This window comes from Delphinus delphis, chromosome 11 (genome assembly GCF_949987515.2).
Source record: "Delphinus delphis chromosome 11, mDelDel1.2, whole genome shotgun sequence".
NCBI lineage: Eukaryota > Metazoa > Chordata > Mammalia > Artiodactyla > Delphinidae > Delphinus > Delphinus delphis.
In genome coordinates this window covers 624,450-650,475 of record NC_082693.1, presented here as the reverse complement: position 1 = coordinate 650,475, position 26,026 = coordinate 624,450, and positions in this window count along the sequence as shown.

Genomic DNA, 26,026 nt, shown 5'->3' with positions numbered 1-26,026 from the left:
GTGTGAGGGCGTGGGTTAGTGTTAGCGTACGGGTTAGGATTAGGGCTCGGGTGAGGGTCAGGCTTCGGGGAAGGGTTAGGGTTAGGGTTCGGGCTAGGGTTAGGGTTAGGGGACGGGGACGGTTTATGGTCCAGGTGAGGGTACGGCAACGCTTTAGGGGGAGCGTGCGTGTGAGGGCGCGGGTTAGTGTTAGCGTTCGGGTTAGGATTAGGGGACGGGTGAGGGTCAGGCTTCGGGGAAGGGTTAGGGTTAGGGTTCGGGCTAGGGTTAGGGTTAGGGGACGGGGACGGTTTAGGGTCCAGATGAGGGTACGGCAACGCTTTAGGGGGAGCGTGCGTGTGAGGGCGCGGGTTAGTGTTAGCGTACGGGTTAGGATTAGGGGATGGGTGAGGGTCAGGCTTCAGGGAAGGGTTAGGGTTAGGGTTCGGGCTAGGGTTAGGGTTAGGGGACAGGGACGGTTTAGGGTCCAGGTGAGGGTACGGCAACGCTTTAGGGGGAGCGTGCGTGTGAGGGCGCGGGTTAGTGTTAGCGTACGGGTTAGGATTAGGGCACGGGTGAGGGTAAGGCTTCGGGGAAATGTTAGGGTTAGGGTTCGGGCTAGGTTTAGGGTTAGGGTTAGGGGACGGGGACGGTTTAGGGTCCAGGTGAGGGTACGGCAACGCTTTAGGGGGAGCGTGCGTGTGAGGGCGCGGGTTAGTGTTAGCGTACGGGTTAGGATTAGGGGACGGGTGAGTGTCAGGCTTCGGGGAAGGGTTAGGGTTAGGGTTCGGGCTAGGGTTAGGGTTAGGGGACGGGGACGGTTTAGGGTCCAGGTGAGGGTACGGCAACGCTTTAGGGGGAGCTTGCGTGTGAGGGCGCGGGTTAGTGTTAGCGTACGGGTTAGGATTAGGGCACGGGTGAGGGTCAGGCTTCGGGGAAGGGTTAGGGTAAGGGTTCGGGCTAGGGTTAGGGTTAGGGGACGGGGACGGTTTAGGGTCCAGGTGAACGTACGGCAACGCTTTAGGGGGAGCGTGCGTGTGAGGGCGCGGGTTAGTGTTAGCGTACGGGTTAGGATTAGGGGACGGGTGAGGGTCAGGCTTCGAGGAAGGGTTAAAGTTAGGGTTCGGGCTAGGGTTAGTGTTAGGGGACGGGGACGGTTTAGGGTCCAGGTGAGGGTACGGCAACGCTTTAGGGGGAGCGTGCGTGTGCCGGCGCGGGTTAGTGTTAGCGTACGGGTTAGGATTAGGGGACGGGTGAGGGTCAGGCTTCGGGGAAGGGTTAGGGTTAGGGTTCGGGCTAGGGTTAGGGTTAGGGGACGGGGACGGTTTAGGGTCCAGGTGAGGGTACGGCAACGCTTTAGGGGGAGCGTGCGTGTGAGGGCGCGGGTTAGTGTTAGCGTACGGGTTAGGATTAGGGGACGGGTGAGGGTCAGGCTTCGGGGAAGGGTTAGGGTTAGGGTTCGGGCTAGAGTGAGGGTTAGGGGACGCGGACGGTTTAGGGTCCAGGTGAGGGTACGGCAACGCTTTAGGGGGAGCGTGCGTGTGAGGGCGCGGGTTAGTGTTAGCGTACGGTTTAGGATTAGGGGACGGGTGAGGGTCAGGCTTCGGGGAAGGGTTAGGGTTAGGGTTCGGCCTAGGGTTAGGGTTAGGGGACGGGGACGGTTTAGGGTCCAGGTGAGGGTACAGCAACGCTTTAGGGGGAGCGTGCGTGTGAGGGCGCGGGTTAGTGTTAGCGTACGGGTTAGGATTAGGGGACGGGTGAGTGTCAGGCTTCGGGGAAGGGTTAGGGTTAGGGTTCGGGCTAGGGTTAGGGGACGGGGACGGTTTAGGGTCCAGGTGAGGGTACGGCAGCGCTTTAGGGGGAGTGTGCGTGTGAGGGGGCGGGTTAGTGTTAGCGTACGTGTTAGGATTAGGGGCCGGGTGAGGGTCAGGCATCGGGGAAGGGTTAGGGATAGGGATCGGGCTAGGGTTAGGGTTAGGGGACGGGGACAGTTTAGGGTCCAGGTGAGGGTACGGCAACGCTTTAGGGGGAGCGTGCGTGTGAGGGCGCGGGTTAGCGTTAGCGTACGGGTTAGGATTAGGGGACGGGTGAGGGTCAGGCTTCGGGGAAGGGTTACGGTTAGGTTTCGGGCAAGGGTTAGGGTTAGGGGACGGGGACGGTTTAGGGTCCATGTGAGGGTACGGCAAAGCTTTAGGGGGAGCGTGCATGTGAGGGCGCGGGTTAGTGTTAGCGTACGGGTTAGGATTAGGGCACGGGTGAGGGTCAGGCTTCGGGGAAGGGTTAGGGTTAGGGTTCGGCCTAGGGTTAGGGTTAGGGGACTGGGACGGTTTAGGGTCCAGGTGAGGGTACGGCAACGCTTTAGGGGGAGAGTGCGTGTGAGGGCGCGGGTTAGTGTTAGCGTACGGGTTAGGATTAGGGCACGGGTGAGGGTCAGGCTTCGGGGAAGGGTTAGGGTTAGGGTTCGGGCTAGGGTTAGGGTTAGGGGACGGGGACGGTTTAGGGTCCAGGTGAGGGTACGGCAACGCTTTAGGGGGAGCGTGCGTGTGAGGGCGCGGGTTAGTGTTAGCGTACGGGTTAGGATTAGGGCACGGGTGAGGGTCAGGCTTCGGGGAAGGGTTAGGGTTAGGGTTCGGGCTAGGGTTAGGGGACGGGGACGGGGACGGTTTAGGGTCCAGGTGAGGGTACGGCAACGCTTTAGGGGGAGCGTGCGTGTGAGGGCGCGGGTTAGTGTTAGCGTACGGGTTAGGATTAGGGGACGGGTGAGGGTCAGGCTTCGGGGAAGTGTTAGGGTTAGGGTTCGGGCTAGGGTTAGGGTTAGGGGACGGGGACGGTTTAGGGTCCAGGTGAGGGTACGGCAACGCTTTAGGGGGAGCGTGCGTGTGAGGGCGCGGGTTAGTGTTAGCGTACGGTTTAGGATTAGGGGACGGGTGAGGGTCAGGCTTCGGGGAAGGGTTAGGGTTAGGGTTCGGCCTAGGGTTAGGGTTAGGGGACGGGGACGGTTTAGGGTCCAGGTGAGGGTACGGCAACGCTTTAGGGGTAGCGTGCGTGTGAGGGCGCGGGTTAGTGTTAGCGTACGGGTTAGGATTAGGGGACGAGTGAGGGTCAGGCTTCGGGGAAGGGTTAGGGTTAGGGTTCGGGCTAGGGTTAGGGTTAGGGGACGGGGACGGTTTAGGGTCCAGGTGAGGGTACGGCAACGCTTTAGGGGGAGCGTGCGTGTGAGGGCGCGGGTTAGTGTTAGCGTACGGGTTAGGATTAGGGCATGCGTGAGGGTCAGGCTTCGGGGAAGGGTTAGGGTTAGGGTTCGGGCTAGGGTTAGGGTTAGGGGACGGGGACGGTTTAGGGTCCAGGTGAGGGTACGGCAACGCTTTAGGGGGAGCGTGCGTGTGAGGGCGCGGGATAGTCTTAGCGTACGGGTTAGGATTAGGGCATGCGTGAGGGTCAGGCTTCGGGGAAGGATTAGGGTTAGGGTTCGGGCTAGGGTTAGGGTTAGGGGACGGGGACGGTTTAGGGTCCAGGTGAGGGTACGGCAACGCTTTAGGGGGAGCGTGCGTGTGAGGGCGCGGGATAGTCTTAGCGTACGGGTTAGGATTAGGGGACGGGTGAGTGTCAGGCTTCGGGGAAGAGTTACGGTTAGGGTTCGGGCTAGGGTTAGGGTTAGGGGACGGGGACGGTTTAGGGTCCAAGTGAGGGTACGGCAACGCTTTAGGGGGAGCGTGCGTGTGAGGGCGTGGGTTAGGGTTAGCGTACGGGTTAGGATTAGCAGACCGGTTAGGGTCAGGCTTCGGGGAAGGGTTAGGGTTAGGGTTCGGGCTAGGGTTAGGGTTAGGGGACAGGGACGGTTTAGGGTCCAGGTGAGGGTACGGCAACGCTTTAGGGGGAGCGTGCGTGTGCGGGCGCGGGTTAGTGTTAGCGTACGGGTTAGGATTAGGGGACGGGTGAGGGTCAGGCTTAGGGGAAATGTTAGGGCTAGGGTTCTGGCTAGGTTTAGGGTTAGGGGACCGGGACGGTTTAGGGTCCAGGTGAGGGTACGGCAACGCTTTAGGGGGAGCGTGCGTGTGAGGGCGCGGGTTAGTGTTAGCGTACGGGTTAGGATTAGGGGACGGGTGAGGGTCAGGCTTCGGGGAAGGGTTAGGGTTAGGGTTCGGGCTAGGGTTAGGGTTAGGGGACGGGGACGGTTTAGGGTCCAGGTGAGGGTACGGCAACGCTTTAGGGGGAGCGTGCGTGTGAGGGCGCGGGTTAGTGTTAGCGTACGGGTTAGGATTAGGGGACGGGTGAGGGTCAGGCTTCGGGGAAGGGTTAGGGTTAGGGTTCGGGCTAGGGTTAGGGTTAGGGGACGGGGACGGTTTAGGGTCCAGGTGAGGGTACGGCAACGCTTTAGGGGGAGCGTGCGTGTGAGGGCGCGGGTTAGTGTTAGCGTACGGGTTAGGATTAGGGCACGGGTGAGGGTCAGGCTTCGGGGAAGGTTTAGGGTTAGGGTTCGGGCTAGGGTTAGGGTTAGGGGACGGGGACGGTTTAGGGTCCAGGTGACGGTACGGCAACGCTTTAGGGGGAGCGTGCTTGTGAGGGCGCGGCTTAGTGTTAGCGTACGGTTTAGGATTAGGGCACGGGTGAGGGTCAGGCTTCGGGGAAGGGTTAGGGTTAGGGTTCGGGCTAGGGTTAGGGTTAGGGGACGGGGACGGTTTAGGGTCCAGGTGAGGGTACGGCAACGCTTTAGGGGGAGCGTGCGTGTGAGGGCGCGGGTTAGTGTTAGCGTAGGGGTTAGGATTAGGGGACGGGTGAGGGTCAGGCTTCGGGGAAGGGTTACGGTTAGGGTTCGGGCTAGGGTTAGGGTTAGGGGACGGGGACGGTTTAGGGTCCAGGTGAGGGTACGGCAACGCTTTAGGGGGAGCGTGCGTGTGAGGGCGCGGGTTAGTGTTAGCGTACGGGTTAGGATTAGGGGACGGGTGAAGGTCAGGCTTCGGGGAAGAGTTAGGGTTAGGGTTCGGGCTAGGGTTAGTGTTAGGGGACAGGGACGGTTTAGGGTCCAGGTGAGGGTACGGCAACGCTTTAGGGGGAGCGTGCGTGTGCGGGCGCGGGTTAGTGTTAGCGTACGGGTTAGGATTAGGGGACGGGTGAGGGTCAGGCTTCGGGAAAGGTTAGGGCTAGGGTTCTGGCTAGGTTTAGGGTTAGGGGACGGGGACGGTTTAGGGTCCAGGTGAGGGTACGGCAACGCTTTAGGGGGAGAGTGCGTGTGAGGGCGCGGGTTAGTGTTAGCGTACGGGTTAGGATTAGGGCACGGGTGAGGGTCAGGCTTCGGGGAAGGGTTAGGGTTAGGGTTCGGGCTAGGGTTAGGGTTAGGGGACGGGGACGGTTTAGGGTCCAGGTGAGGGTACGGCAACGCTTTAGGGGGAGCGTGCGTGTGAGGGCGCGGGTTAGTGTTAGCGTACGGGTTAGGATTAGGGCACGGGTGAGGGTCAGGCTTCGGGGAAGGGTTAGGGTTAGGGTTCGGGCTAGGGTTAGGGGACGGGGACGGGGACGGTTTAGGGTCCAGGTGAGGGTACGGCAACGCTTTAGGGGGAGCGTGCGTGTGAGGGCGCGGGTTAGTGTTAGCGTACGGGTTAGGATTAGGGGACGGGTGAGGGTCAGGCTTCGGGGAAGTGTTAGGGTTAGGGTTCGGGCTAGGGTTAGGGTTAGGGGACGGGGACGGTTTAGGGTCCAGGTGAGGGTACGGCAACGCTTTAGGGGGAGCGTGCGTGTGAGGGCGCGGGTTAGTGTTAGCGTACGGTTTAGGATTAGGGGACGGGTGAGGGTCAGGCTTCGGGGAAGGGTTAGGGTTAGGGTTCGGCCTAGGGTTAGGGTTAGGGGACGGGGACGGTTTAGGGTCCAGGTGAGGGTACGGCAACGCTTTAGGGGTAGCGTGCGTGTGAGGGCGCGGGTTAGTGTTAGCGTACGGGTTAGGATTAGGGGACGAGTGAGGGTCAGGCTTCGGGGAAGGGTTAGGGTTAGGGTTCGGGCTAGGGTTAGGGTTAGGGGACGGGGACGGTTTAGGGTCCAGGTGAGGGTACGGCAACGCTTTAGGGGGAGCGTGCGTGTGAGGGCGCGGGTTAGTGTTAGCGTACGGGTTAGGATTAGGGCATGCGTGAGGGTCAGGCTTCGGGGAAGGGTTAGGGTTAGGGTTCGGGCTAGGGTTAGGGTTAGGGGACGGGGACGGTTTAGGGTCCAGGTGAGGGTACGGCAACGCTTTAGGGGGAGCGTGCGTGTGAGGGCGCGGGATAGTCTTAGCGTACGGGTTAGGATTAGGGCATGCGTGAGGGTCAGGCTTCGGGGAAGGATTAGGGTTAGGGTTCGGGCTAGGGTTAGGGTTAGGGGACGGGGACGGTTTAGGGTCCAGGTGAGGGTACGGCAACGCTTTAGGGGGAGCGTGCGTGTGAGGGCGCGGGATAGTCTTAGCGTACGGGTTAGGATTAGGGGACGGGTGAGTGTCAGGCTTCGGGGAAGAGTTACGGTTAGGGTTCGGGCTAGGGTTAGGGTTAGGGGACGGGGACGGTTTAGGGTCCAAGTGAGGGTACGGCAACGCTTTAGGGGGAGCGTGCGTGTGAGGGCGTGGGTTAGGGTTAGCGTACGGGTTAGGATTAGCAGACCGGTTAGGGTCAGGCTTCGGGGAAGGGTTAGGGTTAGGGTTCGGGCTAGGGTTAGGGTTAGGGGACAGGGACGGTTTAGGGTCCAGGTGAGGGTACGGCAACGCTTTAGGGGGAGCGTGCGTGTGCGGGCGCGGGTTAGTGTTAGCGTACGGGTTAGGATTAGGGGACGGGTGAGGGTCAGGCTTAGGGGAAATGTTAGGGCTAGGGTTCTGGCTAGGTTTAGGGTTAGGGGACCGGGACGGTTTAGGGTCCAGGTGAGGGTACGGCAACGCTTTAGGGGGAGCGTGCGTGTGAGGGCGCGGGTTAGTGTTAGCGTACGGGTTAGGATTAGGGGACGGGTGAGGGTCAGGCTTCGGGGAAGGGTTAGGGTTAGGGTTCGGGCTAGGGTTAGGGTTAGGGGACGGGGACGGTTTAGGGTCCAGGTGAGGGTACGGCAACGCTTTAGGGGGAGCGTGCGTGTGAGGGCGCGGGTTAGTGTTAGCGTACGGGTTAGGATTAGGGGACGGGTGAGGGTCAGGCTTCGGGGAAGGGTTAGGGTTAGGGTTCGGGCTAGGGTTAGGGTTAGGGGACGGGGACGGTTTAGGGTCCAGGTGAGGGTACGGCAACGCTTTAGGGGGAGCGTGCGTGTGAGGGCGCGGGTTAGTGTTAGCGTACGGGTTAGGATTAGGGCACGGGTGAGGGTCAGGCTTCGGGGAAGGTTTAGGGTTAGGGTTCGGGCTAGGGTTAGGGTTAGGGGACGGGGACGGTTTAGGGTCCAGGTGACGGTACGGCAACGCTTTAGGGGGAGCGTGCTTGTGAGGGCGCGGCTTAGTGTTAGCGTACGGTTTAGGATTAGGGCACGGGTGAGGGTCAGGCTTCGGGGAAGGGTTAGGGTTAGGGTTCGGGCTAGGGTTAGGGTTAGGGGACGGGGACGGTTTAGGGTCCAGGTGAGGGTACGGCAACGCTTTAGGGGGAGCGTGCGTGTGAGGGCGCGGGTTAGTGTTAGCGTACGGGTTAGGATTAGGGGACGGGTGAGGGTCAGGCTTCGGGGAAGGGTTACGGTTAGGGTTCGGGCTAGGGTTAGGGTTAGGGGACGGGGACGGTTTAGGGTCCAGGTGAGGGTACGGCAACGCTTTAGGGGGAGCGTGCGTGTGAGGGCGCGGGTTAGTGTTAGCGTACGGGTTAGGATTAGGGGACGGGTGAAGGTCAGGCTTCGGGGAAGAGTTAGGGTTAGGGTTCGGGCTAGGGTTAGTGTTAGGGGACAGGGACGGTTTAGGGTCCAGGTGAGGGTACGGCAACGCTTTAGGGGGAGCGTGCGTGTGCGGGCGCGGGTTAGTGTTAGCGTACGGGTTAGGATTAGGGGACGGGTGAGGGTCAGGCTTCGGGAAAGGTTAGGGCTAGGGTTCTGGCTAGGTTTAGGGTTAGGGGACGGGGACGGTTTAGGGTCCAGGTGAGGGTACGGCAATGCCTTAGGGGGAGCGTGCGTGTGAGGGCGCGGGTTAGTGTTAGCGTACGGGTTAGGATTAGGGGACGGGTGAGGGTCAGGCTTCGGGGAAGGGTTAGGGTTAGGGTTCGGGCTAGGGTTAGGGTTAGGGGACGGGGACGGTTTATGGTCCAGGTGAGGGAACGGCAACGCTTTAGGGGGAGCGTGCGTGTGAGGGCGCGGGTTAGTGTTAGCGTTCGGGTTAGGATTAGGGGACGGGTGAGGGTCAGGCTTCGGGGAAGGGTTAGGGTTAGGGTTCGGGCTAGGGTTAGGGTTAGGGGACGGGGACGGTTTAGGGTCCAGGTGAGGGTACGGCAACGCTTTAGGGGGAGCGTGCGTGTGAGGGCGCGGGTTAGTGTTAGCGTACGGGTTAGGATTAGGGGACGGGTGAGGGTCAGGCTTCAGGGAAGGGTTAGGGTTAGGGTTCGGGCTAGGGTTAGGGTTAGGGGACGGGGACGGTTTAGGGTCCAGGTGAGGGTACGGCAACGCTTTAGGGGGAGTGTGCGTGTGAGGGCGCGGGTTAGTGTTAGCGTACGGGTTAGGATTAGGGCACGGGTGAGGGTAAGGCTTCGGGGAAATGTTAGGGTTATGGTTCGGGCTAGGGTTAGGGTTAGGGTTAGGGGACGGGGACGGTTTAGGGTCCAGGTGAGGGTACGGCAACGCTTTAGGGGGAGCGTGCGTGTGACGGCGCGGGTTAGTGTTAGCGTACGGGTTAGGATTAGGGGACGGGTGAGGGTCAGGCTTCAGGGAAGGGTTAGGGTTAGGGTTCGGGCTAGGGTTAGGGTTAGGGGACTGGGACGGTTTAGGGTCCAGGTGAGGTTACGGCAACGCTTTAGGGGGAGCGTGCGTGTGAGGGCGCGGGTTAGTGTTAGCGTACGGGTTAGGATTAGGGCACGGGTGAGGGTCAAGCTTCGGGGAAGGGTTAGGTTAAGGGTTCGGGCTAGGGTTAGGGTTAGGGGACGGGGACGGTTTAGGGTCCAGGTGAGGGTACGGCAACGCTTTAGGGGGAGCGTGCGTGTGAGGGCGCGGGTTAGTGTTAGCGTACGGGTTAGGATTAGGGCACGGGTGAGGGTCAGGCTTCGGGGAAGGGTTAGGGTTAGGGTTCGGGCTAGGGTTAGCGTTAGGGGACGGGGACGGTTTAGGGTCCAGGTGACGGTACGGCAACGCTTTAGGGGGAGCGTGCGTGTGAGGGCGCGGGTTAGTGTTAGCGTACGGTTTAGGATTAGGGCACGGGTGAGGGTCAGGCTTCGGGGAAGGGTTAGGGTTAGGGTTCGGGCTAGGGTTAGGGTTAGGGGACGGGGACGGTTTAGGGTCCAGGTGAGTGTACGGCAACGCTTTAGGGGGAGCGTGCGTGTGAGGGCGCGGGTTAGTGTTAGCGTACGGGTTAGGATTAGGGGACGGGTGAGGGTCAGGCTTCGGGGAAGGGTTAGGGTTAGGGTTCGGGCTAGGGTTAGGGTTAGGGGACGGGGACGGTTTAGGGTCCAGGTGAGGGTACGGCAACGCTTTAGGGGGAGCGTGCGAGTGAGGGCGCGGGTTAGTGTTAGCGTACGGGTTAGGATTAGGGGACGGGTGAGGGTCAGGCTTCGGGGAAGGGTTAGGGTTAGGGTTCGGGCTAGGGTTAGTGTTAGGGGACGGGGACGGTTTAGGGTCCAGGTGAGGGTACGGCAACGCTTTAGGGGGATCGTGCGTGTGCGGGCGCGGGTTAGTGTTAGCGTACGGGTTAGGATTAGGGGACGGGTGAGGGTCAGGCTTCGGGGAAAGGTTAGGGCTAGGGTTCTGGCTAGGTTTAGGGTTAGAGGACGGGGACGGTTTAGGGTCCAGGTGAGGGTACGGCAACGCCTTAGGGGGAGCGGGCGTGTGAGGGCGCGGGTTAGTGTTAGCGTACGGGTTAGGATTAGGGGACGGGTGAGGGTCAGGCTTCGGGGAAGGGTTAGGGTTAGGGTTCGGGCTAGGGTTAGGGTTAGGGGACGGGGACGGTTTAGGGTCCAGGTGAGGGTACGGCAATGCTTTAGGGGGAGCGTGCGTGTGAGGGCGTGGGTTAGTGTTAGCGTACGGGTTAGGATTAGGGCTCGGGTGAGGGTCAGGCTTCGGGGAAGGGTTAGGGTTAGGGTTCGGGCTAGGGTTAGGGTTAGGGGACGGGGACGGTTTATGGTCCAGGTGAGGGTACGGCAACGCTTTAGGGGGAGCGTGCGTGTGAGGGCGCGGGTTAGTGTTAGCGTTCGGGTTAGGATTAGGGGACGGGTGAGGGTCAGGCTTCGGGGAAGGGTTAGGGTTAGGGTTCGGGCTAGGGTTAGGGTTAGGGGACGGGGACGGTTTAGGGTCCAGATGAGGGTACGGCAACGCTTTAGGGGGAGCGTGCGTGTGAGGGCGCGGGTTAGTGTTAGCGTACGGGTTAGGATTAGGGGATGGGTGAGGGTCAGGCTTCAGGGAAGGGTTAGGGTTAGGGTTCGGGCTAGGGTTAGGGTTAGGGGACAGGGACGGTTTAGGGTCCAGGTGAGGGTACGGCAACGCTTTAGGGGGAGCGTGCGTGTGAGGGCGCGGGTTAGTGTTAGCGTACGGGTTAGGATTAGGGCACGGGTGAGGGTAAGGCTTCGGGGAAATGTTAGGGTTAGGGTTCGGGCTAGGTTTAGGGTTAGGGTTAGGGGACGGGGACGGTTTAGGGTCCAGGTGAGGGTACGGCAACGCTTTAGGGGGAGCGTGCGTGTGAGGGCGCGGGTTAGTGTTAGCGTACGGGTTAGGATTAGGGGACGGGTGAGTGTCAGGCTTCGGGGAAGGGTTAGGGTTAGGGTTCGGGCTAGGGTTAGGGTTAGGGGACGGGGACGGTTTAGGGTCCAGGTGAGGGTACGGCAACGCTTTAGGGGGAGCTTGCGTGTGAGGGCGCGGGTTAGTGTTAGCGTACGGGTTAGGATTAGGGCACGGGTGAGGGTCAGGCTTCGGGGAAGGGTTAGGGTAAGGGTTCGGGCTAGGGTTAGGGTTAGGGGACGGGGACGGTTTAGGGTCCAGGTGAACGTACGGCAACGCTTTAGGGGGAGCGTGCGTGTGAGGGCGCGGGTTAGTGTTAGCGTACGGGTTAGGATTAGGGGACGGGTGAGGGTCAGGCTTCGAGGAAGGGTTAAAGTTAGGGTTCGGGCTAGGGTTAGTGTTAGGGGACGGGGACGGTTTAGGGTCCAGGTGAGGGTACGGCAACGCTTTAGGGGGAGCGTGCGTGTGCCGGCGCGGGTTAGTGTTAGCGTACGGGTTAGGATTAGGGGACGGGTGAGGGTCAGGCTTCGGGGAAGGGTTAGGGTTAGGGTTCGGGCTAGGGTTAGGGTTAGGGGACGGGGACGGTTTAGGGTCCAGGTGAGGGTACGGCAACGCTTTAGGGGGAGCGTGCGTGTGAGGGCGCGGGTTAGTGTTAGCGTACGGGTTAGGATTAGGGGACGGGTGAGGGTCAGGCTTCGGGGAAGGGTTAGGGTTAGGGTTCGGGCTAGAGTGAGGGTTAGGGGACGCGGACCGTTTAGGGTCCAGGTGAGGGTACGGCAACGCTTTAGGGGGAGCGTGCGTGTGAGGGCGCGGGTTAGTGTTAGCGTACGGTTTAGGATTAGGGGACGGGTGAGGGTCAGGCTTCGGGGAAGGGTTAGGGTTAGGGTTCGGCCTAGGGTTAGGGTTAGGGGACGGGGACGGTTTAGGGTCCAGGTGAGGGTACAGCAACGCTTTAGGGGGAGCGTGCGTGTGAGGGCGCGGGTTAGTGTTAGCGTACGGGTTAGGATTAGGGGACGGGTGAGTGTCAGGCTTCGGGGAAGGGTTAGGGTTAGGGTTCGGGCTAGGGTTACGGGACGGGGACGGTTTAGGGTCCAGGTGAGGGTACGGCAGCGCTTTAGGGGGAGTGTGCGTGTGAGGGGGCGGGTTAGTGTTAGCGTACGTGTTAGGATTAGGGGCCGGGTGAGGGTCAGGCATCGGGGAAGGGTTAGGGTTAGGGATCGGGCTAGGGTTAGGGTTAGGGGACGGGGACAGTTTAGGGTCCAGGTGAGGGTACGGCAACGCTTTAGGGGGAGCGTGCGTGTGAGGGCGCGGGTTAGCGTTAGCGTACGGGTTAGGATTAGGGGACGGGTGAGGGTCAGGCTTCGGGGAAGGGTTACGGTTAGGTTTCGGGCAAGGGTTAGGGTTAGGGGACGGGGACGGTTTAGGGTCCATGTGAGGGTACGGCAAAGCTTTAGGGGGAGCGTGCATGTGAGGGCGCGGGTTAGTGTTAGCGTACGGGTTAGGATTAGGGCACGGGTGAGGGTCAGGCTTCGGGGAAGGGTTAGGGTTAGGGTTCGGCCTAGGGTTAGGGTTAGGGGACTGGGACGGTTTAGGGTCCAGGTGAGGGTACGGCAACGCTTTAGGGGGAGAGTGCGTGTGAGGGCGCGGGTTAGTGTTAGCGTACGGGTTAGGATTAGGGCACGGGTGAGGGTCAGGCTTCGGGGAAGGGTTAGGGTTAGGGTTCGGGCTAGGGTTAGGGTTAGGGGACGGGGACGGTTTAGGGTCCAGGTGAGGGTACGGCAACGCTTTAGGGGGAGCGTGCGTGTGAGGGCGCGGGTTAGTGTTAGCGTACGGGTTAGGATTAGGGCACGGGTGAGGGTCAGGCTTCGGGGAAGGGTTAGGGTTAGGGTTCGGGCTAGGGTTAGGGGACGGGGACGGGGACGGTTTAGGGTCCAGGTGAGGGTACGGCAACGCTTTAGGGGGAGCGTGCGTGTGAGGGCGCGGGTTAGTGTTAGCGTACGGGTTAGGATTAGGGGACGGGTGAGGGTCAGGCTTCGGGGAAGTGTTAGGGTTAGGGTTCGGGCTAGGGTTAGGGTTAGGGGACGGGGACGGTTTAGGGTCCAGGTGAGGGTACGGCAACGCTTTAGGGGGAGCGTGCGTGTGAGGGCGCGGGTTAGTGTTAGCGTACGGTTTAGGATTAGGGGACGGGTGAGGGTCAGGCTTCGGGGAAGGGTTAGGGTTAGGGTTCGGCCTAGGGTTAGGGGACGGGGACGGTTTAGGGTCCAGGTGAGGGTACGGCAACGCTTTAGGGGTAGCGTGCGTGTGAGGGCGCGGGTTAGTGTTAGCGTACGGGTTAGGATTAGGGGACGAGTGAGGGTCAGGCTTCGGGGAAGGGTTAGGGTTAGGGTTTGGGCTAGGGTTAGGGTTAGGGGACGGGGACGGTTTAGGGTCCAGGTGAGGGTACGGCAACGCTTTAGGGGGAGCGTGCGTGTGAGGGCGCGGGTTAGTGTTATCGTACGGGTTAGGATTAGGGGACAGTTGAGGGTCAGGCTTCGGGGAAGGGTTACGGTTAGGGTTCGGGCTAGGGTTAGGGTTAGGGGACGGGGACGGTTTAGGGTCCAGGTGAGGGTATGGCAACGCTTTAGGGGGAGCATATGTGTGAGGGCGCGGGTTAGTGTTAGCGTACGGGTTAGGATTAGGGGACGGGTGAGGGTCAGGCTTCGGGGAAGGGTTAGGGTTAGGGTTCGGGCTAGGGTTAGGGTTAGGGGACGGGGACGGTTTAGGGTCCAGGTGAGGGTACGGCAACGCTTTAGGGGGAGCGTGCGTGTGAGGGCGCGGGTTAGTGTTAGCGTACGGGTTAGGATTAGGGCACGGGTGAGGGTAAGGCTTCGGGGAAATGTTAGGGTTAGGGTTCGGGCTAGGGTTAGGGTTACGGTTAGGGGACGGGGACGGTTTAGGGTCCAGGTGAGGGTACGGCAACGCTTTAGGGGGAGCGTGCGTGTGAGGGCGCGGGTTAGTGTTAGCGTACGGGTTAGGATTAGGGGACGGGTGAGGGTCAGGCTTCGGGGAAGGGTTAGGGTTAGGGTTCGGGCTAGGGTTAGGGTTAGGGGACGGGGACGGTTTAGGGTCCAGGTGAGGGTACGGCAACGCTTTAGGGGGAGCGTGCGTGTGAGGGCGCGGGTTAGTGTTAGCGTACGGGTTAGGATTAGGGGACGGGTGAGGGTCAGGCTTCGGGGAAGTGTTAGGGTTAGGGTTCGGGCTAGAGTGAGGGTGAGGGGACGGGGACGGTTTAGGGTCCAGGTGAGGGTACGGCAACGCTTTAGGGGGAGTGTGCGTGTGAGGGCGCGGGTTAGTGTTAGCGTACGGTTTAGGATTAGGGGACGGGTGAGGGTCAGGCTTCGGGGAAGGGTTAGGGTTAGGGTTCGGCCTAGGGTTAGGGTTAGGGGACGGGGACGGTTTAGGGTCCAGGTGAGGGTACGGCAACGCTTTAGGGGGAGCGTGCGTGTGAGGGCGCGGGTTAGTGTTAGCGTACGGGTTAGGATTAGGGGACGGGTGAGTGTCAGGCTTCGGGGAAGGGTTAGGGTTAGGGTTCGGGCTAGGGTTAGGGGACGGGGACGGTTTAGGGTCCAGGTGAGGGTACGGCAGCGCTTTAGGGGGAGCGTGCGTGTGAGGGCGCGGGTTAGCGTTAGCGTACGGTTTACGATTAGGGGACGGGTGAGGGTCAGGCTTCGGGGAAGGGTTACGGTTAGGTTTCGGGCAAGGGTTAGGGTTAGGGGACGGGGACGGTTTAGGGTCCATGTGAGGGTACGGCAAAGCTTTAGGGGGAGCGTGCGTGTGAGGTCGCGGGTTAGTGTTAGCGTACGGGTTAGGATTAGGGCACGGGTGAGGGTCAGGCTTCGGGGAAGGGTTAGGGTTAGGGTTCGGGCTATGGTTAGGGTTAGGGGACGGGGACGGTTTAGGGTCCAGGTGAGGGTACGGCAACGCTTTAGGGGGAGCGTGCGTGTGAGGGCGCGGGTTAGTGTTAGCGTACGGGTTAGGATTAGGGCACGGGTGAGGGTCAGGCTTCGGGGAAGGGTTAGGGTTAGGGTTCGGGCTAGGGTTAGGGTTAGGGGACGGGGACGGTTTAGGGTCCAGGTGAGGGTACGGCAACGCTTTAGGGGGAGCGTGCGTGTGAGGGCGCGGGTTAGTGTTAGCGTACGGGTTAGGATTAGGGCACGGGTGAGGGTCAGGCTTCGGGGAAGGGTTAGGGTTAGGGTTCGGGCTAGGGTTAGGGGACGGGGACGGGGACGGTTTAGGGTCCAGGTGAGGGTACGGCAACGCTTTAGGGGGAGCGTGCGTGTGAGGGCGCGGGTTAGTGTTAGCGTACGGGTTAGGATTAGGGGACGGGTGAGGGTCAGGCTTCGGGGAAGTGTTAGGGTTAGGGTTCGGGCTAGGGTTAGGGTTAGGGGACGGGGACGGTTTAGGGTCCAGGTGAGGGTACGGCAACGCTTTAGGGGGAGCGTGCGTGTGAGGGCGCGGGTTAGTGTTAGCGTACGGTTTAGGATTAGGGCACGGGTGAGGGTCAGGCTTCGGAAAGGGTTAGGGTTAGGGTTCGGGCTAGGGTTAGGGTTAGGGGACGGGGACGGTTTCGGGTCCAGGTGAGGGTACGTCAACGCTGTAGGGGGAGCTTCCGTGTGAGGGCGCGGGTTAGTGTTAGCGTACGGGTTAGGATTAGGGGACGGGTGAGGGTCAGGCTTCGGGGAAGGGTTAGGGCTAGGGTTCGGGCTAGGGTTAGGGTTAGGGGACGGGGACGGTTTAGGGTCCAGGTGAGGGTACGGCAACGCTGTAGGGGGAGCGTGCGTGTGAGGGCGCGGGTTAGTGTTAGCGTACGGTTTAGGATTAGGGCACGGGTGAGGGTCAGGCTTCGGAAAGGGTTAGGGTTAGGGTTCGGGCTAGGGTTAGGGTTAGGGGACGGGGACGGTTTCGGGTCCAGGTGAGGGTACGTCAACGCTGTAGGGGGAGCTTCCGTGTGAGGGCGCGGGTTAGTGTTAGCGTACGGGTTAGGATTAGGGGACGGGTGAGGGTCAGGCTTCGGGGAAGGGTTAGGGCTAGGGTTCGGGCTAGGGTTAGGGTTAGGGGACGGGGACGGTTTAGGGTCCAGGTGAGGGTACGGCAACGCTGTAGGGGGAGCGTGCGTGTGAGGGCGCGGGTTAGTGTTAGCGTACGGGTTAGGATTAGGGCACGGGTGAGGGTCAGGCTTCGGGGAAGGGTTAGGGTTAGGGTTCGGGCTAGGGTTAGGGTTAGGGGACGGGGACGGTTTAGGGTCCAGGTGAGGGTACGGCAATGCTTTAGGGGGAGCGTGCGTGTGAGGGCGCGGGTTAGTGTTAGCGTACGGCTTAGGATTAGGGGACGGGTGAGGGTCAGGCTTCGGGGAAGGGTTAGGGTTCGGGTTCGGGCTAGGGTTAGGGTTAGGGGACGGGGACGGTTTAGGGTCCAGGTGAGGGTACGGCAGCGCTTTAGGGGGCGCGTGCGTGTGAGGGCGTGGGTTAGTGTTAGCGTACGGGTTAGGATTAGGGGACGGGTGAGGGTCAGGCTTCGGGGAAGGGTTAGGGTTAGGGTTCGGGCTAGGGTTAGGGTTAGGGGACGGGGACGGTTTAGGGTCCAGGTGAGGGTACGGCAACGCTTTAGGGGGAGCGTGCGTGTGAGGGCGTGGTTTAGTGTTAACGTACGGGTTAGGAATAGGGGACGGGTGAGGGTCAGGCTTCGGGGAAGGGTTAGGGTTAGGGTTCGGGCTAGGGTTAGGGTTAGGGGACGGGGACGGTTTAGGGTCCAGGTGAGGGTACGGCAACGCTTTAGCGGGAGCGTGCGTGTGAGGGCGCGGGTTAGTGTTAGCGTACAGGTTAGGATTAGGGGACGGGTGAGGGTCAGGCTTCGGGGAAGGGTTAGGGTTAGGGTTCGGGCTAGGGTTAGGGTTAGGGGACGGGGACGGTTTAGGGTCCAGGTGAGGGTACGGCAACGCTTTAGGGGGAGCGTGCGCGTGAGGGCGCGGGTTAGTGTTAGCGTACGGGTTAGGATTAGGGGACGGGTGAGGGTCAGGCTTCGGGGAAGGGTTACTGTTAGGGTTCGGGCTAGGGTTAGGGTTAGGGGACGGGGACGGTTTAGGGTCCAGGTGAGGGTACGGCAACGCTTTAGGGGGAGCGTGCGTGTGAGGGCGCGGGTTAGTGTTAGCGTACGGGTTAGGATTAGGGCACGCATGAGGGTCAGGCTTCGTGGAAGGGTTAGGGTTGCATTCGGGCTAGGGTTAGGGTTAGGGGACGGGGACGGTTTAGGGTCCAGGTGAGGGTACGGCAACACTTTAGGGGGAGCGTGCGTGTGAGGGCGCGGGTTAGTGTTAGCCTACGGGTTAGGATTAGGGCACGGGTGAGGGTCAGGCTTCGGGGAAGGGTTAGGGTTAGGGTTCGGGCTAGGGTTAGGGTTAGGGGACGGGGACGGTTTAGGGTCCAGGTGAGGGTACGGCAACGCTTTAGGGGGAGCGTGCGTGTGAGGGCGCGGGTTAGTGTTAGCGTACGGGTTAGGATTAGGGGACGAGTGAGGGTCAGGCTTCGGGGAAGGGTTAGGGTTAGGGTTCGGGCTAGGGTTAGGGTTAGGGGACGGGGACGGTTTAGGGTCCAGGTGAGGGTACAGCAACGCTTTAGGGGGAGCGTGCGTGTGAGGGCGCGGGTTAGTGTTATCGTACGGGTTAGGATTAGGGGACAGGTGAGGGTCATGCTTCGGGGAAGGGTTACGGTTAGGGTTCGGGCTAGGGTTAGGGTTAGGGGACGGGGACGGTTTAGGGTCCAGGTGAGGGTATGGCAACGCTTTAGGGGGAGCATATGTGTGAGGGCGCGGGTTAGTGTTAGCGTACGGGTTAGGATTAGGGGACGGGTGAGGGTCAGGCTTCGGGGAAGGGTTAGGGTTAGGGTTCGGGCTAGGGTTAGGGTTAGGTGACGGGGACGGTTTAGGGTCCAGGTGAGGGTACGGCAACGCTTTAGGGGGAGCGTGCGTGTGAGGGCGCGGGTTAGTGTTAGCGTACGGGTTAGGATTAGGGCACGGGTGAGGGTAAGGCTTCGGGGAAATGTTAGGGTTAGGGTTCGGGCTAGGGTTAGGGTTACGGTTAGGGGACGGGGACGGTTTAGGGTCCAGGTGAGGGTACGGCAACGCTTTAGGGGGAGCGTGCGTGTGAGGGCGCGGGTTAGTGTTAGCGTACGGGTTAGGATTAGGGGACGGGTGAGGGTCAGGCTTCGGGGAAGGGTTAGGGTTAGGGTTCGGGCTAGGGTTAGGGTTAGGGGACGGGGACGGTTTAGGGTCCAGGTGAGGGTACGGCAATGCTTTAGGGGGAGCGTGCGTGTGAGGCCGCGGGTTAGTGTTAGCGTACGGCTTAGGATTAGGGGACGGGTGAGGGTCAGGCTTCGGGGAAGGGTTAGGGTTCGGGTTCGGGCTAGGGTTAGGGTTAGGGGACGGGGACGGTTTAGGGTCCAGGTGAGGGTACGGCAGCGCTTTAGGGGGCGCGTGCGTGTGAGGGCGTGGGTTAGTGTTAGCGTACGGGTTAGGATTAGGGGACGGGTGAGGGTCAGGCTTCGGGGAAGGGTTAGGGTTAGGGTTCGGGCTAGGGTTAGGGTTAGGGGACGGGGACGGTTTAGGGTCCAGGTGAGGGTACGGCAACGCTTTAGGGGGAGCGTGCGTGTGAGGGCGTGGTTTAGTGTTAACGTACGGGTTAGGAATAGGGGACGGGTGAGGGTCAGGCTTCGGGGAAGGGTTAGGGTTAGGGTTCGGGCTAGGGTTAGGGTTAGGGGACGGGGACGGTTTAGGGTCCAGGTGAGGGTACGGCAACGCTTTAGCGGGAGCGTGCGTGTGAGGGCGCGGATTAGTGTTAGCGTACAGGTTAGGATTAGGGGACGGGTGAGGGTCAGGCTTCGGGGAAGGGTTAGGGTTAGGGTTCGGGCTAGGGTTAGGGTTAGGGGACGGGGACGGTTTAGGTTCCAGGTGAGGGTACGGCAACGCTTTAGGGGGAGCGTGCGCGTGAGGGCGCGGTTTAGTGTTAGCGTACGGGTTAGGATTAGGGGACGGGTGAGGGTCAGGCTTCGGGGAAGGGTTACGGTTAGGGTTCGGGCTAGGGTTAGGGTTAGGGGACGGGGACGGTTTAGGGTCCAGGTGAGGGTACGGCAACGCTTTAGGGGGAGCGTGCGTGTGAGGGCGCGGGTTAGTGTTAGCGTACGGGTTAGGATTAGGGCACGCATGAGGGTCAGGCTTCGTGGAAGGGTTAGGGTTGCATTCGGGCTAGGGTTAGGGTTAGGGGACGGGGACGGTTTAGGGTCCAGGTGAGGGTACGGCAACACTTTAGGGGGAGCGTGCGTGTGAGGGCGCGGGTTAGTGTTAGCGTACGGGTTAGGATTAGGGCACGGGTGAGGGTCAGGCTTCGGGGAAGGGTTAGGGTTAGGGTTCGGGCTAGGGTTAGGGTTAGGGGACGGGGACGGTTTAGGGTCCAGGTGAGGGTACGGCAACGCTTTAGGGGGAGCGTGCGTGTGAGGGCGCGGGTTAGTGTTAGCGTACGGGTTAGGATTAGGGCACGGGTGAGGGTCAGGCTTCGGGGAAGGGTTAGGGTTAGGGTTCGGGCTAGGGTTAGGGGACGGGGACGGGGACGGTTTAGGGTCCAGGTGAGGGTACGGCAACGCTTTAGGGGGAGCGTGCGTGTGAGGGCGCGGGTTAGTGTTAGCGTACGGGTTAGGATTAGGGGACGGGTGAGGGTCAGGCTTCGGGGAAGTGTTAGGGTTAGGGTTCGGGCTAGGGTTAGGGTTAGGGGACGGGGACGGTTTAGGGTCCAGGTGAGGGTACGGCAACGCTTTAGGGGGAGCGTGCGTGTGAGGGCGCGGGTTAGTGTTAGCATACGGTTTAGGATTAGGGGACGGGTGAGGGTCAGGCTTCGGGGAAGGGTTAGGGTTAGGGTTCGGCCTAGGGTTAGGGTTAGGGGACGGGGACGGTTTAGGGTCCAGGTGAGGGTACGGCAACGCTTTAGGGGGAGCGTGCGTGTGAGGGCGCGGGTTAGTGTTAGCGTACGGGTTAGGATTAGGGGACGAGTGAGGGTCAGGCTTCGGGGAAGGGTTAGGGTTAGGGTTCGGGCTAGGGTTAGGGTTAGGGGACGGGGACGGTTTAGGGTCCAGGTGAGGGTACGGCAACGCTTTAGGGGGAGCGTGCGTGTGAGGGCGCGGGTTAGTGTTATCGTACGGGTTAGGATTAGGGGACAGGTGAGGGTCAGGCTTCGGGGAAGGATTACGGTTAGGGTTCGGGCTAGGGTTAGGGTTAGGGGACGGGGACGGTTTAGGGTCCAGGTGAGGGTATGGCAACGCTTTAGGGGTAGCATATGTGTGAGGGCGCGGGTTAGTGTTAGCGTACGGGTTAGGATTAGGGGACGGGTGAGGGTCAGGCTTCGGGGAAGGGTTAGGGTTAGGGTTCGGGCTAGGGTTAGGGTTAGGGGACGGGGACGGTTTAGGGTCCAGGTGAGGGTACGGCAACGCTTTAGGGGGAGCGTGCGTGTGAGGGTGCGGGTTAGTGTTAGCGTACGGGTTAGGATTAGGGCACGGGTGAGGGTAAGGCTTCGGGGAAATGTTAGGGTTAGGGTTCGGGCTAGGGTTAGGGTTACGGTTAGGGGACGGGGACGGTTTAGGGTCCAGGTGAGGGTACGGCAACGCTTTAGGGGGAGCGTGCGTGTGAGGGCGCGGGTTAGTGTTAGCGTACGGGTTAGGATTAGGGGACGGGTGAGGGTCAGGCTTCGGGGAAGGGTTAGGGTTAGGGTTCGGGCTAGGGTTAGGGTTAGGGGACGGGGACGGTTTAGGGTCCAGGTGAGGGTACGGCAACGCTTTAGGGGGAGCGTGCGTGTGAGGGCGCGGGTTAGTGTTAGCGTACGGGTTAGGATTAGGGGACGGGTGAGGGTCAGGCTTCGGGGAAGTGTTAGGGTTAGGGTTCGGGCTAGAGTGAGGGTTAGGGGACGCGGACGGTTTAGGGTCCAGGTGAGGGTACGGCAACGCTTTAGGGGGAGTGTGCGTGTGAGGGCGCGGGTTAGTGTTAGCGTACGGTTTAGGATTAGGGGACGGGTGAGGGTCAGGCTTCGGGGAAGGGTTAGGGTTAGGGTTCGGCCTAGGGTTAGGGTTAGGGGACGGGGACGGTTTAGGGTCCAGGTGAGGGTACGGCAACGCTTTAGGGGGAGCGTGCGTGTGAGGGCGCGGGTTAGTGTTAGCGTACGGGTTAGGATTAGGGGACGGGTGAGTGTCAGGCTTCGGGGAAGGGTTAGGGTTAGGGTTCGGGCTAGGGTTAGGGGACGGGGACGGTTTAGGGTCCAGGTGAGGGTACGGCAGCGCTTTAGGGGGAGTGTGCGTGTGAGGGGGCGGGTTAGTGTTAGCGTACGGGTTAGGATTAGGGGCCGGGTGAGGGTCAGGCATCGGGGAAGGGTTAGGGTTAGGGATCGGGCTAGGGTTAGGGTTAGGGGACGGGGACAGTTTAGGGTCCAGGTGAGGGTACGGCAACGCTTTAGGGGGAGCGTGCGTGTGAGGGCGCGGGTTAGCGTTAGCGTACGGGTTAGGATTAGGGGACGGGTGAGGGTCAGGCTTCGGGGAAGGGTTACGGTTAGGTTTCGGGCAAGGGTTAGGGTTAGGGGACGGGGACGGTTTAGGGTCCATGTGAGTGTACGGCAAAGCTTTAGGGGGAGCGTGCGTGTGAGGTCGCGGGTTAGTGTTAGCGTACGGGTTAGGATTAGGGCACGGGTGAGGGTCAGGCTTCGGGGAAGGGTTAGGGTTAGGGTTCGGGCTATGGTTAGGGTTAGGGGACGGGGACGGTTTAGGGTCCAGGTGAGGGTACGGCAACGCTTTAGGGGGAGAGTGCGTGTGAGGGCGCGGGTTAGTGTTAGCGTACGGGTTAGGATTAGGGCACGGGTGAGGGTCAGGCTTCGGGGAAGGGTTAGGGTTAGGGTTCGGGCTAGGGTTAGGGTTAGGGGACGGGGACGGTTTAGGGTCCAGGTGAGGGTACGGCAACGCTTTAGGGGGAGCGTGCGTGTGAGGGCGCGGGTTAGTGTTAGCGTACGGGTTAGGATTAGGGCACGGGTGAGGGTCAGGCTTCGGGGAAGGGTTAGGGTTAGGGTTCGGGCTAGGGTTAGGGGACGGGGACGGGGACGGTTTAGGGTCCAGGTGAGGGTACGGCAACGCTTTAGGGGGAGCGTGCGTGTGAGGGCGCGGGTTAGTGTTAGCGTACGGGTTAGGATTAGGGGACGGGTGAGGGTCAGGCTTCGGGGAAGTGTTAGGGTTAGGGTTCGGGCTAGGGTTAGGGTTAGGGGACGGGGACGGTTTAGGGTCCAGGTGAGGGTACGGCAACGCTTTAGGGGGAGCGTGCGTGTGAGGGCGCGGGTTAGTGTTAGCGTACGGTTTAGGATTAGGGCACGGGTGAGGGTCAGGCTTCGGAAAGGGTTAGGGTTAGGGTTCGGGCTAGGGTTAGGGTTAGGGGACGGGGACGGTTTCGGGTCCAGGTGAGGGTACGTCAACGCTGTAGGGGGAGCTTCCGTGTGAGGGCGCGGGTTAGTGTTAGCGTACGGGTTAGGATTAGGGGACGGGTGAGGGTCAGGCTTCGGGGAAGGGTTAGGGCTAGGGTTCGGGCTAGGGTTAGGGTTAGGGGACGGGGACGGTTTAGGGTCCAGGTGAGGGTACGGCAACGCTGTAGGCGGAGCGTGCGTGTGAGGGCGCGGGTTAGTGTTAGCGTACGGGTTAGGATTAGGGCACGGGTGAGGGTCAGGCTTCGGGGAAGGGTTAGGGTTAGGGTTCGGGCTAGGGTTAGTGTTAGGGGACGGGGACGGTTTAGGGTCCAGGTGAGGGTACGGCAATGCTTTAGGGGGAGCGTGCGTGTGAGGGCGCGGGTTAGTGTTAGCCTACGGCTTAGGATTAGGGGACGGGTGAGGGTCAGGCTTCGGGGAAGGGTTAGGGTTCGGGTTCGGGCTAGGGTTAGGGTTAGGGGACGGGGACGGTTTAGGGTCCAGGTGAGGGTACGGCAGCGCTTTAGGGGGCGCGTGCGTGTGAGGGCGTGGGTTAGTGTTAGCGTACGGGTTAGGATTAGGGGACGGGTGAGGGTCAGGCTTCGGGGAAGGGTTAGGGTTAGGGTTCGGGCTAGGGTTAGGGTTCGGGCTAGGGTTAGGGTTAGGGGACGGGGACGGTTTAGGGTCCAGGTGAGGGTACGGCAACGTTTTAGGGGGAGCGTGCGTGTGAGGGCGTGGTTTAGTGTTAACGTACGGGTTAGGAATAGGGGACGGGTGAGGGTCAGGCTTCGGGGAAGGGTTAGGGTTAGGGTTCGGGCTAGGGTTAGGGTTAGGGGACGGGGACGGTTTAGGGTCCAGGTGAGGTTACGGCAACGCTTTAGCGGGAGCGTGCGTGTGAGGGCGCGGGTTAGTGTTAGCGTACAGGTTAGGATTAGGGGACGGGTGAGGGTCAGGCTTCGGGGAAGGGTTAGGGTTAGGGTTCGGGCTAGGGTTAGGGTTAGGGGACGGGGACGGTTTAGGGTCCAGGTGAGGGTACGGCAACGCTTTAGGGGGAGCGTGCGCGTGAGGGCGCGGGTTAGTGTTAGCGTACGGGTTAGGATTAGGGGACGGGTGAGGGTCAGGCTTCGGGGAAGTGTTACGGTTAGGGTTCGGGCTAGGGTTAGGGTTAGGGGACGGGGACGGTTTAGGGTCCAGGTGAGGGTACGGCAACGCTTTAGGGGGAGCGTGCGTGTGAGGGCGCGGGTTAGTGTTAGCGTACGGGTTAGGATTAGGGCATGCATGAGGGTCAGGCTTCGTGGAAGTGTTAGGGTTGCATTCGGGCTAGGGTTAGGGTTAGGGGACGGGGACGGTTTAGGGTCCAGGTGAGGGTACGGCAACACTTTAGGGGGAGCGTGCGTGTGAGGGCGTGGGTTAGTGTTAGCGTACGGGTTAGGATTAGGGGACGGGTGAGGGTCAGGCTTCGGGGAAGGGTTAGGGTTAGGGTTCGGGCTAGGGTTAGGGTTAGGGGACGGGGACGGTTTAGGGTCCAGGTGAGGGTACGGCAGCGCTTTAGGGGGAGTGTGTGTGTGAGGGCGCGGGTTAGTGTTAGCGTACGGGTTAGGATTAGGGGACGGGTGAGGGTCAGGCTTCGGGGAAGTGTTAGGGTTAGGGTTCGGGCTAGGGTTAGGGTTAGGGGACGGGGACGGTTTAGGGTCCAGGTGAGGGTACGGCAACGCTTTAGGGGGAGCGTGCGTGTGAGGGCGCGGGTTAGTGTTAGCGTACGGTTTAGGATTAGGGCACGGGTGAGGGTCAGGCTTCGGGGAAGGGTTAGGGTTAGGGTTCGGGCTAGGGTTAGGGTTAGGGGACGGGGACGGTTTAGGGTCCAGGTGAGGGTACGGCAACGCTGTAGGGGGAGCTTGCGTGTGAGGGCGCGGGTTAGTGTTAGCGTACGGGTTAGGATTAGGGGACGGGTGAGGGTCAGGCTTCGGGGAAGGGTTAGGGCTAGGGTTCGGGCTAGGGTTAGGGTTAGGGGACGGGGACGGTTTAGGGTCCAGGTGAGGGTACGGCAACGCTGTAGGGGGAGCGTGCGTGTGAGGGCGCGGGTTAGTGTTAGCGTACGGGTTAGGATTAGGGCACGGGTGAGGGTCAGGCTTCGGGGAAGGGTTAGGGTTAGGGTTCGGGCTAGGGTTAGGGTTAGGGGACGGGGACGGTTTAGGGTCCAGGTGAGGGTACGGCAATGCTTTAGGGGGAGCGTGCGTGTGAGGGCGCGGGTTAGTGTTAGCGTACGGCTTAGGATTAGGGGACGGGTGAGGGTCAGGCTTCGGGGAAGGGTTAGGGTTCGGGTTCGGGCTAGGGTTAGGGTTAGGGGACGGGGACGGTTTAGGGTCCAGGTGAGGTTACGGCAGCGCTTTAGGGGGCGCGTGCGTGTGAGGGCGTGGGTTAGTGTTAGCGTACGGGTTAGGATTAGGGGACGGGTGAGGGTCAGGCTTCGGGGAAGGGTTAGGGTTAGGGTTCGGGCTAGGGTTAGGGTTAGGGGACGGGGACGGTTTAGGGTCCAGGTGAGGGTACGGCAACGCTTTAGGGGGAGCGTGCGTGTGAGGGCGTGGTTTAGTGTTAACGTACGGGTTAGGAATAGGGGACGGGTGAGGGTCAGGCTTCGGGGAAGGGTTAGGGTTAGGGTTCGGGCTAGGGTTAGGGTTAGGGGACGGGGACGGTTTAGGGTCCAGGTGAGGGTACGGCAACGCTTTAGCGGGAGCGTGCGTGTGAGGGCGCGGGTTAGTGTTAGCGTACAGGTTAGGATTAGGGGACGGGTGAGGGTCAGGCTTCGGGGAAGGGTTAGGGTTAGGGTTCGGGCTAGGGTTAGGGTTAGGGGACGGGGACGGTTTAGGGTCCAGGTGAGGGTACGGCAACGCTTTAGGGGGAGCGTGCGCGTGAGGGCGCGGGTTAGTGTTAGCGTACGTGTTAGGATTAGGGGACGGGTGAGGGTCAGGCTTCGGGGAAGGGTTACGGTTAGGGTTCGGGCTAGGGTTAGGGTTAGCGGACGGGGACGGTTTAGGGTCCAGGTGAGGGTACGGCAACGCTTTAGGGGGAGCGTGCGTGTGAGGGCGCGGGTTAGTGTTAGCGTACGGGTTAGGATTAGGGCACGCAAGAGGGTCAGGCTTCGTGGAAGGGTTAGGGTTGCATTCGGGCTAGGGTTAGGGTTAGGGGACGGGGACGGTTTAGGGTCCAGGTGAGGGTACGGCAACACTTCAGGGGGAGCGTGCGTGTGAGGGCGCGGGTTAGTGTTAGCGTACGGGTTAGGATTAGGGCACGGGTGAGGGTCAGGCTTCGGGGAAGCGTTAGGGTTAGGGTTCGGGCTAGGGTTAGGGTTAGGGGACGGGGACGGTTTAGGGTCCAGGTGAGGGTACGGCAACGCTTTAGGGGGAGTGTGCGTGTGAGGGCGTGGGTTAGTGTTAGCGTACGGGTTAGGATTAGGGGACGGGTGAGGGTCAGGCTTCGGGGAAGGGTTAGGGTTAGGGTTCGGGCTAGGGTTAGGGTTAGGGGACGGGGACGGTTTAGGGTCCAGGTGAGGGTACGGCAACGCTTTCGGGGGAGAGTGCGTGTGAGGGCGTGGGTTAGTGTTAGCGTACGGGTTAGGATTAGGGGACGGGTGAGGGTCAGGCTTCGGGGAAGGGTTAGGGTTAGGGTTCGGGCTAGGGTTAGGGTTAGGGGACGGGGACGGTTTAGGGTCCAGGTGAG